This window comes from Anser brachyrhynchus (genome assembly GCF_964034855.1).
Source record: "Anser brachyrhynchus genome assembly, chromosome: 1".
Taxonomy (NCBI): domain Eukaryota; kingdom Metazoa; phylum Chordata; class Aves; order Anseriformes; family Anatidae; genus Anser; species Anser brachyrhynchus.
This window is the reverse complement of record NC_137694.1, coordinates 104,781,473-104,787,504: the sequence shown is the minus strand read 5'-3', so window position 1 is coordinate 104,787,504 and position 6,032 is coordinate 104,781,473.

Here is a 6,032-nt window from a genome sequence, read left to right as displayed (position 1 = left end):
GGGACATGAAGAACAGGAACAGGGACAGCCTAACAGAACAGGGACAAAACCAAAAAAGGAATGAATAGGGACAGGCTAGCAGAACAGGGACCAGGACAGGAACAGGGACATTGATCGTCTCATGAAGATAGGTCCGGACAAACTCAGCAAAGCGCTCAAAGAAGCTCGTACTGAACGTCGCTGGAAATAAGTGCACTGGAGCTGGAAAGAAGCTCGTATTGAAAGTCGCTGGAAATAGTCGCACCAGAGCTGGAAAGAGGCTCGTACTGAAAATCGCTGGAAAGAAGCACACCCAAGCTGGAAGGAAGCTCAAGCTGAGAGAAGCGGACCCCCGCACACGACTGCCCCTCACTGGCAAAGGTAAGCAGTTCCACGCTATGGGGAATCATATGTCCTTAGAAACAAAAAATGTCCTGGTAACCTTACAGCTCATTCCCTTTATTACGAATCAGACAGTTTATGATCCTGAAACATGGGACCAAACTGAGGTCAAGGTGTGGGACTCTGCTACTAAAAATGACAAGGTTGCAGCGGGATTGCTCGGCACCTGGTGAGCAGTCTCTCAGGCCTTAAAGAGCCATGTGGGACCACAATCAGAAAGGTGTGGTTTGCCGGACAGTGAGGGAGCTGCGGGCTCGTTTACTGACCAGCCTGCTATTCCATCGGCCCCTCCGCTGCTACAGCCAACGCAGGCCTTTGCTGTTATACCCCTGGTGACCTGGGCGTTCCTTTTGATCCAGGCCCTACAGGCCCTGAAAAGGAGCCGGGTCTGTTTCCCTTCGATCCGGGAGGAATAGGATACATAGGGCCCGAAGGCCGAGTTGCTTAACAACTTAAAGCGAGACATATTGTTCCCACGACTAGCCCTGGAACTCTCCGGTGTTTGTAATCAAGAAAAGGAATGGAAAATGGAGACTTACATGATCTGAGAAAAAATCATGAAGTCATGGAAGATATGGGAGCACTTCAACCAGTATTACCATCTCCAACTATGCTCCCCCAGTCATGGACAGTAATAGTGATAGACTTAAGAGAGTTGAAGTTATGTCATCAATAAAGTGGTAGCAGTTACTGATCCTGGAACAACCCTGGTGTCCATTACGCCACAGTGGATGCACTGTTACTGCAACAGACCCTGAAAATCATCATCATGCATATGCAGAAAGGCAGAGAATCATAGAATAGCTTGGGTTGGAAGTGACCCTAAAGGTCATCTAATTCCAACCCCACTGCCATGGGACACCTTCCACTAGATCAGGTTGCTCGAAGTCCCATCCAAACAGGCCTTGAACACTTCCAGGGAACAGGCATCAACAGCTTCTCTGGGCAACCTGTTCCAGTGCCTCCCTCACAATAAATAATTTCTTCCTTAGATTTAATAGAAATCTACCCTCTTAGTTTAAAACCATCACACCAAGATCATCTGGTCCAACCATATCCCTACCACCACCGTCACCCACTAAACTATGTCCCTAAGCACCAGGTCCAACCTTTCCTTAAACACCCCCAGGGATGGTGACTCCACCACCTTCCTGGGCAACCCGTCCCAGTGCCTGACTGCTCTTTCTGAGAAGAAATGTCTCCTCATTTCCGACCTGAACCTCCCCTGGCGCAATTTGAGGCCATTCCCTCTTGTCCTATCACTTGTTATCTGTGAGAAGAGGCCGACCCCCAGCTCCCCACAACTTCCTTTCAGGTAGTTGCAGAGAGCAATGAGGTCTCCCCTGAGTCTCCTCTAGACTGAACAACCCCAGTTCCCTCAGCCGCTCCTCACAGGACTTGTGTTCCAGGCCCTTCACCAGCTTCGTAGCCCTTCTCTGGACATGCTCTAGGACCTCAATGTTTTTCTTGTACTGAGGGGCCCAAAACTGTACACAATTCTTGAGGTGCGGCCTCACCACAGCAGAGTACAGGGGGATGATCACCTCCCTGCTCCTGCTGGCTACACTGTTCCTGATACAGGAACAACATTACAGGATGCTGTTGGCCTTCTTGGCCACCTGGGCACACTGCTGGCTCAAGTTTGGACAAGCATTGACCAACACCCCCAGATCCTTTTCCTCCGCACAGCTTTCCAGCTACTCTGCCCCAGGCCTGTAGAATTGCATAGGGTTGTTATGACCAAAGTGCAGGACCCGGCACTTAGCCATGTTGAACCTCATCCCATTGGCCTCTGCCCATCTATCCAACCTGTCCAGCTCCCTCTGCAGGGGCTTCTTACCCTCCAGCAGATTGACACCTCCATCCAACTTGGTGTCATCTGCAAAACTTGGTGTACATCTGTTGTTGTAGTTAGGGCATGATGTGGCAGAGAGCCTCTGGGTGAGAATTAAGGGGATGGACAGCAAAGCAAATATTGTCATGAATGAGCTATTCTATAAGCAATTAGGAGAAATCTCTGGGTTGGTTGTCTTCACCATTCTGGGTGATTTCATCTTCCCAGGCATAAACTGGAATACTGACAAGTAAGTCTGAGAAATTCCCAAAGCATTTTGAAGATAACCTCCTGTAACAAATATTTAGTGAGCCAACTAGGAAAGATGCCTTCCTAGACCTGCTGTTTGAGACTAGAGGCCTTTTGGGAGATGTGACAGTAGACGGCTATCTTGGCCACAGTAATCATGAAATATCAGAGTTTAAAATTTTTGTTGTAAGGAGAAAAGGTCAACAGTGTCGTCACCCTGGATTTTAAGCTACTAAGGAAGCTAGTTAACAGTGTCTCCTGGGAATATGCTCTAAAGAGGATTTAGGGATCCCTGAAAGCTGGTCACTTTTCAAGAACCACCTTTTAAAAGCCCAGGAGCAGGTACCATGTTGCAAGTCAAGCAAGTGGGGCAGAAGACTGGCTTGGTTAAACAGGTAACTCCTCTTGGAACCTGGGCAGAAGAAGAAAGTACCTGATCTCTGGAAGCAAGGTCAGGCTTCACAGGGAGATTATAGAGCCACAGTTCACATTTGTAGGAAGAAATCAAGATAAAACTAAGCTTATCTTGAGTTGATCCTAGCCAATGCAGTATCAGACAAACAAACAAAAAAAGGCTTCTGAAAGTATGTTAAGCAAGAGGAAGTCCAAGGAAAACACTCGACTGATACTCGATAAAGATGGTCACCTAACCAAGTAAGGATGAGGAAAAGGTCGAGATATTTAACATGTTTGTTGCCTCAGTTTTTAGTATTAATGATAGATTGTGGGTTGTCAGGTCCTTTAAGTTGAAGGATCATGACTGCGGGAGCAGTGACTTTCCATTTGTGGTCACTGAAATTAAAAGGACAAGTTGTATCAATTGAACATTTATAAATCCCTGGGGTCTGACAGTATTCACCTCGGAGTACTGAAGGAGTTAACAGGTGTTATAGCTGGACTCCCCTCAACAATTTACCAAAGGACTTGGGAGTCTGGGGTGAACCCTGCTGACTGGAAGTTGGCACAAGAAGTGCATAAGAGAAGACCAAAGAAACTACAGACCTAACAATCTATCCTCAGTACCTGGAAAACTTATGGACGTTATCCTGAATGCTATTGAAAGGCAGTTAAAGAAGAAAGCTATTAGACATAGTCAACATAGGTTCACGAAGGAAAAGTTCTGTTTTAATAAATTGGTATCTTTCTACGATAAGGTCACCCACTTAGTGGATGAAGGGAAGGCAGTAGATGTAATTTTTCTGCATTTTAGTAAGGCCTTTGGTACTGTCCCATACTGCATCCTTCTGGACAAATTGTGAGATGAATAGGTACACGCTATGCTGGGTGATGAACTGGCTGAATGGTAGCACTCAGAAAATTGTACTGAATGGGACTTCATGAGGCTTGCTCAATTCTAGGGCCAGTTCTCTTCAACATTTTAATCAACTATCTGTATGCAGGAGTGGGGTGCATCCTCAGCAAGTTTGCTAATTATACTAAACTGGGAGCTGCTGTTGACTCAAGGGATGAGAGACCTTGCAGAAGGATCTAGGTAGACTGGAAGAGTGGGCAATCATCAGTGGCACGGAATTCAACAAGCGAAAATGTCAGGTTCTATACATGGAACAGAGTAATACCAGACACAGGTACAGAAGGGGAGATGAGTGGCTGGGGAGCAGCCCTAAAGAGAGGGATCTGGGGGTGCTGACTGATAGCAGGCTCAACATGAATCAGCAGCGTGCCCTGGCAGCCAAGATGGCAAACTATCTAGGGTGCATTAAACACAGCATAGCAGGACAGTCAAAAGAGGTGATTCTCCTGCCATATCTAGCGCTGGTGCAACCAGTGACCACAAAGGGACTGATCCTTGTAAGCACTTTTCAACTGAACTATTCTAATTCTAAACCAACCAGAAATATTTGCTTTATGGTGCAAAATGAACATTATTTATTCAAAGAAAAGAACTGTTTCTGTAACCCAGAAGAGTTTTATTTAGGGAACATTGTGTCCCTTTCAAACTTTGGTTCACCCACATCGCTTGCACTCTCCAGAGTTCCATCTGACTGTCCAAACTCTCTCCATCCACAAAAAGGCTTCTCTTCTTTCTTGTGTAGTCTTTGGCTTCAAAGTATTAAATCAATCAGCTTTTTTTTTTTTTTTTTTTTTAAATCCCATTCCTATTCTCAGAGAATTCCCTGGACCCCTAGTACCACACTGTTCTGCTATTAGTAGCAACAAATTCATATTGCACGTTTTCATCTTTTTTACATTTTAACACCCTAGTACTGATAATAAAAGGAAAGTTTGTCAGATCTTTGTTCAGCTTCCTGCTCCCTACTAGATGAAGTCAGTGTATAGCAATGGCAAGTGACTTTCTGCTAAAGAAAGCTTACTGTATAAATGAAGCCAGCAAATCTGTATGCGATATGAAAACATCACCAGTTAACCCATTCATTCTCAGAGTTGATTAGAACATGAATATCCTGTTTCCTGGTTTATTTTTGCTAAGGCTATTATGGTCTCGAAATCTATTTAATTTTTTTCTTTTCCTCTCTATTTCAGCTACTGCTCAGGTCGGTCTCAGCTTTGTTCTAGGTTTTTCCCAGACTGCATGCTAAATTTCTCTGTGACTGCTGCTTGAATTACATTTTTACAGAAATGATTAAATGTTCCACGTGCTATTTTGCAGACTGTCTCTGTGCTCCCATTTTTTCTTATTGCTGTGGTCTCAGTTTGGCCTTTCTGCTTTGACAGGCTGCTCCAGTATGCACCATAACTAGTGGAAAAGCAATTGCAGAAATCAGTTCATAAATGTGCCAAAACTTTTCTATGATTTGTCCTACTTTTTTTTTTTGGGGGGGGGGGGGGGGGGGGGGGTGGTGGTGTTATTTCCACTAAAGAAGAACAGATACCATTCTAAGGGTTACATTAAATTGAGTTAGTCTAATGTTGAGTTTGTGTACTACATATGCCTAAATATTTCAGGCTGCATTTAGAGCTGGTGTAAACTGTAACTTTTCCATTGGAATCCCTGTGGTTGGACTAGTCCATTCTAGCTCAGAATCCAGCCCATCACCTTTTTCTTCAGCCTTTTTTCTTTTTTTCTCTTAAACACTTTAAGATCCATTTTGTTGTGCCTTTCATGTAAAAGCAAACAACAACAACAACAAAACAAAAAACAAATCCTGCCATACTCAGGTAACAGAACCAATAATATTTTGAGCATTTTTTTAAATGTACATGAACTCAACTTTTGCTCATAAGCTCATTAGGGGTGAAATCTGCTTCCATAGGTCGGGTCAAATCTAAACCTTTACACCATGAAAGTTTTCCTTGTAGTCTAAAGCACTCTAGTACTCTATCTAGTTCAATACTAAACTAGTACTGAACCACTGTCTATCTAACCACTATCATTAGCCTCTGCATATATGTTATTGGAAGAACAACTTACAATGATAGTGAATAAGAACGGAAAGAAAGTTCAAAAGACAAAGTAAATATTAGGCCAATGAATCACAGAAAAGTCAGAACTACATCTGAGACAGAACAAAAACGAAAAACTGCTGTAAGAAATTTTTGGATCACTTCTAATTAGGCTTTTTTTTTAACTGGATATAGAGACTTGAAA